This window comes from Triticum aestivum, chromosome 6A, assembly GCF_018294505.1.
Source record: "Triticum aestivum cultivar Chinese Spring chromosome 6A, IWGSC CS RefSeq v2.1, whole genome shotgun sequence".
Lineage (NCBI taxonomy): Eukaryota > Viridiplantae > Streptophyta > Magnoliopsida > Poales > Poaceae > Triticum > Triticum aestivum.
Window position 1 is genome coordinate 234109429 of NC_057809.1, and position 14110 is coordinate 234123538.

Genomic DNA, 14110 nt, shown 5'->3' on the forward strand with positions numbered 1-14110 from the left:
CAGAGTGGTTGGCTAACCCGGTGCTGGTGCTTAAAAAGAACGACACTTGGCGTATGTGTGTGGATTACACAGATTTAAACAAGGCTTGTCCGGCCGATCCTTTTGCTCTCCCTCGTATTGATCAAATCATTGATGCTACGACGGGTTGTGAGCGTTTGAGCTTTGTGGATGCTTATTCCGGCTATCATCAGATCAAAATGGCAGTTAAGAACCAGGAGAAGACGGCTTTCATTACTCCGTTTGGAGCCTTCTGTTCTGTGTCTATGCCTTTTGGGCTTAAGAGTGCCCAGGTGACTTATCAGCGGTGTGTGCAGAACTTCCTTCATAATCATATTGGGTGTAATGTTCATGCTTACGTGGACGATATAGTGGTGAAGTCCACAGAGAAGGAAACCTTGGTAGATGATCTGAAGGAAACCTTTGATAACCTCCGGGTCTACAAGATGATGCTCAACCGACCAAGTGCATTTTTGGAGTCCCAGCTGGCAAGCTTTTGGGTTTTTTGGTGTCTAACAGAGGCATTGAGGCTAATCCGGAGAAAATTAAGGCAATTACATTTTTGGCTAAGCCAGCATGCATCAATGACGTTCAGCGGCTGGTGGGTCATGTTGTAGCTTTAAGCCGATTCATAAGCCGGTTGGGTGAGAAGGCTATGCCGTTGTATCAAATGATGAAGAAGATGGATGATTTTGTCTGGAGTGACGCTGCTAATTCTGCCTTTGAAGATCTGAAAAGACAGCTTGCCGAACCGCCGGTTCTTGCTGCTCCTATTGAGAAATAGCCACTATTGTTATATGTGGCTGCTAACACACGTGCTGTCAGTGTGGCCATTGTTGTAGAGCGCAAAGAGGCTGGCAAGGAACATCCGGTTCAACGGCCGGTTTACTATGTCAGTGAGGTGCTCATTGAATTCAAGCAAAGATATCCACATTGGCAGAAGCTTGTTTATGGGGTGTTCCTGGCAAGCCAGAAGCTGAAGCATTACTTTCAGGGTCATCCTATCACGGTGGTTAGCTCTGCTCCTTTAGGAGATATGATTCAAAATAGATAAGCCACAAGACGAGTCGCCAAGTGGGCCATTGAGCTTGGGTCTCATAATTTAAAGTATGTGCAACATACTGCCATTAAGTCTCAAGCACTGGTGGACTTCATTAACGATTGGACGGAGTTGTAGATACCTGAAGAGAAGCCAGACAACACATATTGGACGATTCATTTCGATGGGTCCAGACAGTTGGAAGGCTCGGGGGCTGGAGTTGTTTTAACTTCTCCTCGAGGTGACAAGTTTTGTTATGTGTTGCGATTAATGTTTCCTTGTACCAAAAATGCAGCAGAGTATGAGGGCTTACTCCATGGTCTTTGAATGGCTAAAGAAATGAGTTTAAGCCGGGTACGGTGCCTTGGCGACTCAGATTTGGTGGCTCAACAAGTATCAGGCAAGTGGGACTCCAAGGACCCTCTCATGGCGGCTTATCGCCATGAGGTTGACGCAGTTGCTGGACACTTCAAAGGTTATCAAGTGGAGCACATTGACCGCAGAAAAAACAAAGCGGCTGATGCTTTAAGCCGGTTGGGATCTCAGCGTAAGCCGGTGCCACCTAACACTTTTTTAGATGTTCTGCATAATCCTTCTGTCAAGTTGCCTACAGAGGAAGATTTGGCCGTTCCAGACCCGGAGGCACAGTTAGTGTCGGCTCTTCATGTCATTCCAGATTGGACAGTACCGTATTTGGCTTATATGACCCGGGGCGAGTTGCCAGAAGATGAGACCTTGGCTAGACAGATAACCCGGCGGTCTAAGTCAATGACAATTTCCAGTGGTGAGTTGTATCATCGCAGCATCACCGGAGCGTTTCAATGTTGTGTCTCTCCTGAAGAAGGTCAAGAAATTTTTCGTGAGATCCATGAAGGAGATTGTGGCCATCATACCGGTTCAAAGTCTCTTGTGGCCAAAGCTTTTTGTCATGGTTTTTACTGGCTAACGGCTCATGCTGATGTGGAGGATCTGGTCAGTAGGTGCGATGGGTGTCTAAAATTTGCACGACGAGCACACATGCCAGCTCAAGAATTGCGGATGATTCCAATCACTTGGCGTTTGCAGTCTGGGGGCTTGACATGGTTGGACCTTTCAAAAGGTCTAAAGATAAGAAGACACACCTTTTAGTAGCAGTGGACCAGTTCACAAAATGGGTTGAGGCAGAGCCGGTCAGTAAGTGTGATGCGGCCATGGCGGTTCAATTCATAGAGAAGGTGATATTTCATTTTGGCTTTCCACATAGCATTATCACTGACAATGGCACCAACCTGTCCCAAGGAGATATGGAAGAGTTATGTCAACGGGAGCATATCTGGCTTGATGTTTCTTCAGTAGCTCACCCCCAATCCAATAGTCAAGCTGAACGAGCCAATCAGGGAATCCTGAAAGGTTTAAAACCCCGGCTTATGGTTCCTTTACAACGAACGCTGGGTTGTTGGGTGGAAGAATTACCTTCTGTGATATGGAGCATCAATACTATTCCTAACAGGTCTGCGGGTTATACACCTTTCTTCATGGTTTATGGAGCAGAGGCAGTTTTTCCCAGTGACATTCATCATGACTCGCCCCGCATGGCGGCTTACGTTGAAGCTGATAACGAGCAAGCCCGACAGGATGCGCTTGACTTACTAGATGAGGAGCGAGACTTGGCAGCAACCTGATCAGCAATTTACCAACAGGACCTGCACCGTTATCACAGCCGTTGGGTTAAGTCCAGAACCTTTCAAGAAGGTGACCTGGTGCTCCGGCTCATCCAGGATCAGTCTGATGCGCACAAGCTATCCCCTCCTTGGAAGGACCCTTTGTGGTCAGCAAGAACTTAAACAACGGATCATATTACCTTATCAATGTTCGAGAGCACCAAGACTCACGTAAGTCGGAGGAGGAGACCCACCGACCATGGAATATTGCTCATCTGCGGCCTTACTACACTTGAGCCACCGGCTCTCATAATATACATACTTTGACGTTGTATATATTATGATTAGTAATAAAGTAGGACCTTTGTCCTTTTTTGATCATATATCTTTATTATTCTAATTATTCAAATGACCAGTTGGGGGCTGATCGTATTTGAATCTAGCTTAACCCTTTTGGTCCGGCTCATGATCGTATTCGAATCTAGCCGTTAAACTTCATGGTCACCAGGGGGTTTCCTGTTCAAACATAGGTCGTATTTGAGCCAAGGAGAACATAGTTGTCGTAACCCTCTTGATCGGCGCAAAGCCAAACTCATTAGGGGGCTTCTTGATCATATCCGAATCATAGCATAACCCCTTTTGAGTCTGACTTGGATCGTATTCGAATCAGGGTCGTTAAAAAACTCTCAAGGTCATTTGGGGGCTTCCTGTTCAAACATAGGTCGTATTCGAACCAAAGAGAACATAGCTATCGGTGCCCTTTTGATCGGCGCAACGCCAAAGCCACTGGGGGCTACATGATCGTATTTGAATCAGAAGCCTCCAAGTTTTTCTTAATGCTTGATTTACATTATTTGAAAGATTCTCTTTTGTTTCATTGGTTTTTTGTTGTCTCGAATCTAACTATAAGGCTGGCTTCAATTTAAACCGGCTTGGTCCTTTGACAATAAGTTGCCAATGTATAACAGCCATCAAGCATATGGAGTATTGACAATGATTGGGTTATCACCCTTACTGTCCGGGTCATACAAGCCGGCAGTTCAGAATCAAAGAACACAGATATGACATTGTCGTTCATAAACATGCTTATCTGTGTTTTTTCGTTAATCAAAGGCTTTTTCAGCTTTGTTTATCTTTACATCTGGTCTTGATTATTCTACTATGATAATTTCATAGTTATATATCGGGTGTTTTAACCCATCTAGCAATAAATCGCCTGGACAGTTTTTTCATCTTTTGCATATAGGAACAGATTTCAACACTACATATGTGATCAAGGATATAATGCATGACGGTTAAAAGAGTCATATGCAACATAATACGCATGATCGCATAGGCAAAACATGCAGTTTTCACGCTAACCTATTACAAGGCATTGAGAGCCCAAAAGGTTAAAATTGTTTTCTCTCCTAAGTAGATGTCAAGCTAAGACTGGTTCATTAAGTCTTGACCAGATTATTCGGACGGTTATGACTCCCCCCTCACCGGTTCACCTCCCTCCACTGGTTGGAAGCTGGGCTTGGACCAATCAAAGCCATCCAGAGCAACGAACTCAGCTTCATCGTCAATTAGACCAGTCGGGTCAATTTCTGGGGCAAAGGTGTGTTGGCGAACTGACGGGATAAGATATGTCACTTTATACGAGGAGTCGCCATCTTCTTATTATCAACAACAAAACCCGACTGATATTTATCAATGTTGGTTTCCTCGCCAAGGATGGTAGCATGAGGACGAACTCCCCTCACACAAGCAGCAAAGTCATCTTGATCAAACAAAGTCCCGTCTTCCTTCAAAGGGAGATACCCCTTGGCTACATCAGCCGGGTCTAGTTCAGGCACCCGGGCTTTGGATAGGCTTAGAGCAGTTAGGGCTCCGGCTTTTGCACAAGTCCACTTGACCTCTTGGAATCTGGCAGGTAAAATAGATAGCTTCTTCAAAACATCACTCAAGAGGTTGGGTCCTTTATTGGCTGGGGAGAAAATAGCAAGCGCCCGTTGAGCCCCAGTATACAGTTGCTCCACCAAGGTGTAAACCGCCTTGAGTTTTGTCACGCTGTTTTGACTCAGATTATTGCTCCGTGGACCTTTGAGTATTTTCAAAAAGGTTAAGCAGGCGGCTTATATTTCTGGCAAAAATAGAGTGCAAGTAACTAATGCAAATGACTCACCAAAGATTGCAGAGACCATCTGAGACACACAGTTTTTTAAGCTGGTGAGCTCCGTGGTAACCTCCTTGAGAGCCGCCTCCGCTGTCTCAACACGCTGTATCAGCAAGGTTTTCTCATCGGCCCAGGATTTCTTCTCCACATCAAAACAGGTCTTCAGTTTTTCAGCTTCAGAGAGGCTCAACTGGAGTTTGGAGTCAGCGTTCTTTATCTCCGCCTCTTGAGCCCCCAGCTGGGCCTTTGCAGCAGTCAATTGAGAGCCCAATTCAGTTAGGGCGGTCTACAAACATGCACAGGTGTGTTAAAATTTATTTCAATAAAGGTTATAATTATTAAAGTCCCAAGTGATTTGCAATGCAACACCACTCGGCCCTTGGGGGCTAATGTCTGCCAAAGCAATTTTTTAAATGCAGAATGGCTCTTCTATGCTTAAAGTCCCAAGTGTTTTACAAGTAACAACGCTTGGCACTTGGGGGCTAATGCATGATATTAAGAAAGTTTTTTCATGTTGAGCCGGATCACACTATTTGTTTGGACTGATTCAAGGCAGTTATGAAGTCAAGTACCGGCTCATTCATGATAAATTGAGCCGGCCCTTGGGGACTACAGGTGAAATTTATGCCAAATTTAAGGAAAACCTATATCACAAGTCTATAGATCATTCAGGTTCATCATAATCCGGAGACTTGGGGGCTGGCAGAGCATATGTAAGCTAGTGAAAGCCGGAGAACGTACCTCATATTTCAGCTGCAGTTGCTTGACCATCTCAATTTCTGAGTCACGGCTGGAATGCACATGACTGAGGTATCCAGACAGCACATCACTGACTTTCAGGTGAGCGTAGTGAGAGACGTCAAACCACACCTTCTGCCTTTCTAAAGCTTCTTGCTTGGCAGAGTGCCAGGCCAGTATGGTTGGGTTGCCCGGCTCAACGAATCGACTACCAGTAATTAAGACATCATTGTCAGAAGTCGTCGGCGGGTTAGCTGAGCTAGATGGCTCAGCGGTAGACGAATTGAGAATGGTCTCATCAACTGACGGCTCAGGAGGGTCTGCTTGAACATGGACAGTAGGGTCTTCTGGTGCTTCAGATTGTTCAGGAGGAGTTGGTATTGCCGGTTCAGGAGCAGGGTATTTCGGGTCTTCTGCCGGCTTAGCCACCTTGGCTTTCTTGGATTTTGCTTGACCGCTAAGAAGGGTTTCATGAGTTAGTATAAATGGTGCAGACTCAAAGATGCAGAAGAAAGATAATTTTCCTTACCCAGGGGTAGTCTTGAAAGCTGGGAATTGAGTTTGTGAAGAATCGCCAGAAGAGCAAGAAACCTCCTGCAAAAGTAAAAATAAAGTTAAGAGAGTAAGGAAATAGATTCATTGATAAAAGCAAGAGACAAAGGTGAAAGAAACTTCATTCTAGCATTTTCGAGTAGTTTTTTGTAAGCCGGAGGGAAGTTCATTATCGTCATTGGTCCGGGCCTGACGGCGGATTTCATGTTGCTGCTTTTTCAAAAGAAAATGAGGATCCAAATAAGCCAAAGGGTGTGAAAACCTTACTTTCCGGGTTACCATTCGAGGTTTCTATCTTGGATGAGGGGTTGAGTCGGAGGAAATAGTTACCTCTTCTTCTACTGCCTGGCTGGCCCTCGTGTCATCCTGGCAATAGTCAGTGTCAATAAGATTGTTAAAAAGTAGGCCAAGAGAGTCAAGGGCTACCTCCGACGCAGAAACATCATCCAGCTTGAACATATCAGAGGCGGTTCTTTTCTTCTTGGACTTTTGGGTCGTCTTCTTGGCGGCTATGGCGGCGGCTCTAGCCTTCTTGGCAGCTTCATGATCGTATTTTGCCTTCCAAAAGTCAGACTTGGCCTATAGGCAAATAACAGGTTAAAGGTCATGCAAGTACTTAACTACTAAAGAAAAAAAGGGAGTCAAGGGGACTTACCTCTGGTGTCGGGTTAAGCTTGCAGAAAGGATTCAATCCAACTTTACTGTAGTCCTCGTATTTGCGGTTTACGAGGGTTGTTGACATTTCAACAATGGCCTCTTCAGTCAGTTGTATAGAGCTATGACGCAGAGGGTCATCTGGGCCTCCGCCATATTTATACATCAAGTTGGACCGGTGGCTCAGAGGAATGACCCGCCATGCAATCCAACAACGGAGCAGATCAACTCCGGTTAGGCCGTTTCCCAATAAGGCTTGAATCCTTTTGATGGAGGGGATAAGCTTCTTACGCTCAGCAACAGTCAGCTTGTCAAGGAGCACAAACTTAGAGTCAAGACGCTCCACGCGATAACCCGATAGTGGTTTTTCGTCAGCTGGCGACGTATCTTTGCAGTAAAACCAAGTTTGGTTCCAATCCTTGGGATGTGTCGGGGATATACCCTGCGGTATGACCCGGCTGGAGTTGTAAACCGGTGGGACTTGGTAAACCGGTGGATGGTAAACCGGCGGAGAGTTAAGACAGAGAGTCAAGACAGATGGCTAAGGCAGACAATGTTAACCCGGCAGAACAATGTTAAACCGGCAGACAATGTTAAACCGGTAGACAATGTTAAACTGGTAGACAATGTTAAACCGGCGGAACAATGTTAAACCGGCAGACCTTAAGAAGCCCAGGAAGGGAAGTCAAAATAGTTGAAGTTAAAGTCCGAGTTGGACTCCACATGTAACCCGCCCCTTCAACATATATAAGGAGGGGCAGGGCTCCTTAAAGGGGGAGAAGCAAGAAACAATCTCTAGGGCTAGACGCAACTAGAGGAGAGCCGGTTTACGACGACTCCCTCGTGATGATAATGAGATCTAGCCTCAAACAGCATGTAGGGTTGTTACTAGATGATGTTTCCCGGGGCCCGAAGTTGTCTAAACCCTTGTCTTGTGTTGCGTCTCTCGATTCAGCTCAACCCCTCTCAAGCTACCACATAGATGCGTTGGCCTCGCGACTAAGTCCTCACACTAAGGACATCTGACGTGACAATTCCACGACAGGATGGCTTGGTAAGACTACTAAGGGAAAGACAGCGCCCTGTCGGCGCTGAATCGAAGTTCCACCAAGTTCCAAGCTAGGGCCACTGGTGCATTCATTCTGGCGGTTCAGATAGAAATACTCTCTGAAGAGTTCAACAATCGGTTCTTCTTGAAGATAAACCTCACAGAGAACATGAAAATTGCAAATGTTGTATATGGAGTTGGGTCCAAGATCTTGTGGATGAAGCTTGAAAAAATGCAGAACGTCTCTGAAGAACTTTGAGCGAGGTGGTGAAAAACCCCGATTCATGTGATCAGTAAAAATGATGACTTCACTGTCTTTCGGCTAAGGCCGTTCTTTGGCCGGGTCAGGAGCACAATAGGACATAATGTTCTTCTCTGGAAAGTATCTGATGGTGACAAAATCCTTCAAAATGGCATCCGTGAATGTGGAAGGGACCTAGTTGCATACTATTGGCGCTTTTGATGGCATGATGAAAAAAGTGCAAGCTGAAAAGAAAGTAATTTGCCGGTTCAATTTAATTGGTGGAATTACAGGTTAAATGATTGTAGTACAGATGAGTAATGGCGGCTTAAGTAAGGGCTAATGATATATGAAGGAGAAATGAGCCGGTATGATATGCCACATGACTAAAGATATTTGAAGGTTGTCTGAGACAGAATTGACTAAGTACTAAGATAAACAAGTTTCACAAGCTATTGCTATTATTTTGGATCAAGATAGTTCAAAAAAGAAAAATAAATCTAGACCAAAAAACCAGCACAGAGGAGTTCATCAGTTCTAAGGGGACCTTTGTACAAGAGAAAGAGATCTCCTAGCATCTGAAACGGATGCAAAACAACTACCACATAGGTTATATACTTCTTTTAGATCAAAGGAGGGTGCGGTTGATAAACTGCAAGGAATCTGTGATGAACAGCGAAGAACTCAAGAAATAAACTCGCGAACCCTAATGAAGATCTAAGGTGTGAGACAACAAGAGCTTACGGATGCAGATCTACTGCGGAGGGTCGCCGCCATTCTCTAGACGAGCTCAGGGTGATGTAGCGGCCAAAATTGAGGACGACGGTGAGCGCTGCGGCGGTGGCGGAGCTCGAGTGGTAGAGAGGTGGCGAGAGTAGGAAGAAGAAGAAAGAGGAAGGACTGGCCCTGCCTATTTATAAGGAGATAGGTGAACAGGCAGGCGCAAAAATCGAGGAAGGTTAAAAGTAATGATTATCTAACTAAATGGATGCCTCGATTCTCGGAAAACATTTAAGATAAGGATTCGTTACAAATGACATTGTGGCGGGTTTCCAAAAATTTTGAAGATGACATCATGGCGGTTTCCAGAGCTTTTATAAAACAGCAGAAGATGGATTTCGTCTAAGTGTTGGAGATTGACAAGAACAAAGTTCAAATCAACTCGGGGCCTAATGTTGGGGATATGACTACCAGGAATGACCCGCCCAGGAGGGGCCAGGTCAATAGCAATGGCGGGTTAACTAAAGGAAGCCCGAAGAGTACACAAGGTGACGGTTTATGATAAGATTTGTAGTAGGCCGACGCCCAGAGGCAGCTTAAGGCCCATGAGTATAAACCACCATGTATGATAAGACTTGTAAGGCAAGGCATGTAAAAGATGTTACCGAGTCGGACATGTTGTATGAGCCGGCCGGGACTCTGTAGGCCGTAGGGCGTCAACCGTGTATATAAGGGGACGACCCGGCGGCAGCTTAGGGCAAGAAACAACAGATCGAGAGCCAAGCTAGCGTATTTCGCTCCTTGGTCATCAAAACCTAGCAATACCACAACAACTGGACTAGGATTTACCTTCAGCACAAGGGGCCAAACCAGTATAAACCTCTCGTGTCCTTTGTCCCGATTAACCCCTTTAAGCTTCCTAGTTGCGATGGCTCCACGACTAAGTCCTTTCAATAGGACATCTGCCGTGACAATTCCACGATAGTCACTCTTGCCCTCCAATACATAGTCCTACCAACATACAACTAACCCTATGGTGTGATCCACGTGCGCGCTCATATGATGGGCACCAAAGGACAACAACATAACCACAAGCAAATTAAACCAATCATAGCAATTCACCAATTACCGATAGGTCAACGGAAATCTACTCAGACATCATAGGATGGAAACACATCATTGGATAATAATATGAAGCATAAAGCACCATGTTCAAGTAGAGGGTACAGCGGGTTGCGGGAGAGTGGATTGCTGTAGATAGATGGGGGAAGGTGATAAAGATCTTGGTAAAGATGACGGAGGTTTTGGTGGAGATCGCCATCACACGATGATGGCCCCGGCGGCATTCCGGCGCAACCGGGAGAGAGGGGGAGAGAGCCCCCCTTCTTCTTCTTCTTCTTCTTCTTCTTCTTCTTCTTCTTCTTCTTCTTCTTCTTCTTCTTCTTCTTCTTCTTCTTCTTCTTCTTCTTCTTCTTCTTCTTCCTTAACCTTCTCCCTAGATGGGAGAAGGGTTTCCCCTCTGGTCCATGGCCTCCATGGCGGCGGAGGGGCGAGAGCCCCTCTGAGATTGGATCTGTCTCTCTGTCTTTCTCTATTTCTGCGTTATAGATTCTGGCCTTTCACCGTTTCTTATATACCGGGAGATCCGTTACTCCGATTGGGCTGAAATTTTAACACGATTTGTATCCAGATATTGGCTTTCTTTCGGCGAAAGAAGGGCACCAACTGCCTTACGGGGTGGCCATGAGGGTCAGGGGTGCACCCACCCCCTGGGGTGCGCCCCCTACCTCGTGGCCCCTTCGTTCATCGTCTCGCGTTGATTCTTCTTCCGAAAATTCACATATATTACAAAAAAATCTCAGTAAGTTTTTATGCCATTTGGACTCCGTTTGATATGGATTTTCTGCGAAACAAAAAACATGCAACAAACAGGAACTGCCACTAGGCATTGGATCAATATGGTAGTCCCAAAAATAGTATAAAAAGTTGCCAAAAGTATATGAAAGTTGTAGAATATTGGCATGGAACAAAAAAAATTATAGATACGACAGAGACATATCAGCATCCCCAAGCTTAATTCCTGCTCGTCCTCGAGTAGGTAAATGATAAAAAGGATAATTTTTGATGTGGAATGCTACCTAGCATAATCTTGATCTTGTAATCTAATCATGGCATGAATATTAAGACACGAGTGATTCAAAGCAATAGTCTATCATTTGACATTAAGACAATAATACTTCAAGCATACCAACTAAGCAATTATTTCTTCTCAAAATAACATAGCCAAAGAAAGCTCATCCCAACAAAATCATATAGTTTGGCTATGCTTCATCTTCGTCACACAAAATGCTCTCATCATGCACAACCCCGATGACAAGCCAAGCAATTGTTTCATACTTTAGTATTTTCAAACTTTTTCAACCTTCACGCAATATATGAGCGCGAGCCATGGACATAGCACTATATGTGGATAGAATATGATGATGGAGGTTGTGTGGAGAAGACAAAAAAGGAGAAAGTCTCACATCAACGTGACTAATCAACGGGCTATGGAGATGCCCATCAATTGATGTCAATGCGAGGAGTAGGGATTGCCATGCAACGGTTGCACTAAGAGCTATAAGTGTATGAAAGCTCAAACTCTAAACTAAGTGGGTGTGCATCCAACTTGCTTGCTCATGAAGACCTCGGGCATTTGAGGAAGCCCATATCGGAATATACAAGCCAAGTTCTATAATGAAAATTCCCACTAGTATATGAAAGTGAGAACTCAAGAGACTATCTATATGAAGAACATGGTGCTACTCTAAAGCACAAGTGTGGTAAAAGGATAGTGACATTGCCCCTTCTCTCTTTTTCTCTCAATTTTATTTTGTTTTGGTGGGCTTCTTTGGCCTTTTTTATTTGGGCTTCTTTGGCCTCTTTTAATTTTTTTAAAGTCCGGAGTCTCATACCGACTTGTGGGGGAATCATAGTCTCCATCATCCTTTCCTCGCTGGGGAAATGCTCTAATAATGATGATCATCACACTTTTATTTACTTACAACTCAATATTACAACTCGATGTCTAGAACAAAGTATGACTATATGAATGCCTCCGGCGGTGTACCAGGATGTGCAATGATCTAGCGTAGCAATGACATCAAAAAACGGACAAGACAAGAAAACCTCATGATAGCTATCTTACAATCATGCAAAGCAATATGACAATGAATGCTCAAGTCATGTATATGATTATGATGGAAGTTGCATGGCAATATATCTCGGAATGGCTATGGAAATGCCATAATAGGTAGGTATGGTGGCTGTTTTGAGGAAGATATAAGAAGGCTTATGTGTGATAGAGCGTATCATATCACGGGGTTTGGATGCACCGGCGAAGTTTGCACCGACTCTCAAGGTGAGAAAGGGCAATGCACGGTACCGAAGAGGCTAGCAATGATGGAAGGGTGAGAGTGCGTATAATCCATGGACTCAATATTAGTCATAAAGAACTCACATACTTATTGCAAAAATCTAAAAGTCATCAAAACCAAGCACTACACGCATGCTCCTAGGGGGATAGATTGGTAGGAAAAGACCATCGCTCGTCCCCGACCACCACTCATAAGGAAGGTAATCAAAGAAACACCTCATGCTTCAAATTTGTCACACAACGGTTACCATACGTGCATGCTACGGGACTTGCAAACCTCAACACAAGTATTTCTAAATTTCGCAATTACTCAACTAGCACGACTCTAATATCACCACCTTTATATCGCAAAACTATTGCAAGGAATCAAACATATCATATTCAGTGATCTACAAATTTTATGTAGGATTTTATGACTAACCATGTGAATGACGAATTCCTGTCATCTCTCAAAATAGATATAAGTGAAGCAAGAGAGTTTAATTCTTTCTACAAATTATATGCCCATGTTCTAACAAATATAATTGAAGCAAAAGAGCATTCTACAAATGGCAGTTTTCTATGTGAAGCACATGAAGCATTCTATAAAGCCATACTCAAAAAATATAAGTGAAGTGCAAAGAGCATTTTATAAATCAACCATGGACTATCTCATACCAGCATGGTGCATCAAAGAAATGTGAAAACTAAATGAAAAAGACGCTCCAAGAGTTGCACATATCACATGAACGAAATGAAACCGAAAACATACCGATACTTGTTGAAGAAACATGGGATGCCTTCAGGGGCATCCCCAAGATTAGACGCTTGAGTTCCCTTGAATATTTACTTGGGGTTCCTTGGGAATCCCCAAGCTTGAGCTCTTTCCTATCCTCCTTCTCCTCATATCGGGGCCTCCTCGATCTTTGATCACTTCATCCACACAAAACTCAACAGAAAGCTCGGTAAGATCCGTTAGTATAATAAAGGAAATCACTACTCTAAGTACTGTTGAAAACCAATTCATACTTTGTTTTTGCATTGTAGGTACTATAATATAACTTTTCCATGGCTTAATCCACTGATAGAATTCGATAGTTTCATCAAAACAAGCAAACTATGCATCAAAAACAGAATCTGTCTTAAACAGGACAGTCTGTAGTAATCTGAACATTCGCCATACTTCTCGTACTCCAAAAATTCTGAAAAATTTAGGAAAAATAAACAATTTGTGTAGAAAGACAGCCAAAATGTTTCAAAACCGTTTGATGAACCAGTAAAAAATGTAAAATCGCGCACTACAGCCAAAGTTTCTATTTTGCACCGCACAAACCAACAAGGAATGTAAACATCCTAAAGGCAAATCTTGGCACATTATTTTTATGATACAAAGGATTTGTACTTTATAAAATCACACAACAGAAATAAATGACTCTCTAAAACTTCCGGGTTGTCTCCCTGGTAGAGCTTTCTTTAAAGCCATTAAGCTAGGCATATAGTGCTCAAGTAATGGATCCACCCGGATCCCAAGGTATTGTTGGAAATATGCCCTAGAGGCAATAATAAAATGATTATTATTATATTTACTTATTCATGATAATTGTCTATTATTCATGCTATAATTGTGTTATCCGGAAATCATGATACATGTGTGAATACATAGACCATAACATGTCCCTAGTGAGCCTCTAGTTAACTAGCTCGTTGATCAACAGATAGTCATGGTTTCCTGACTATGGACATTGGATGTCATTGATAACGGGATCACATCATTAGGAGAATGATATGATGGAAAAGACGCAATCCTAAGCATAGCACAAGATCATGTAGTTCGTTTGCTAGAGCTTTTCCAATGTCAAGTATCATTTCCTTAGACCATGAGATCGTGTAACTCCCGGATGCCGTAGGAGTGCTTTGGGTGTACCAAAC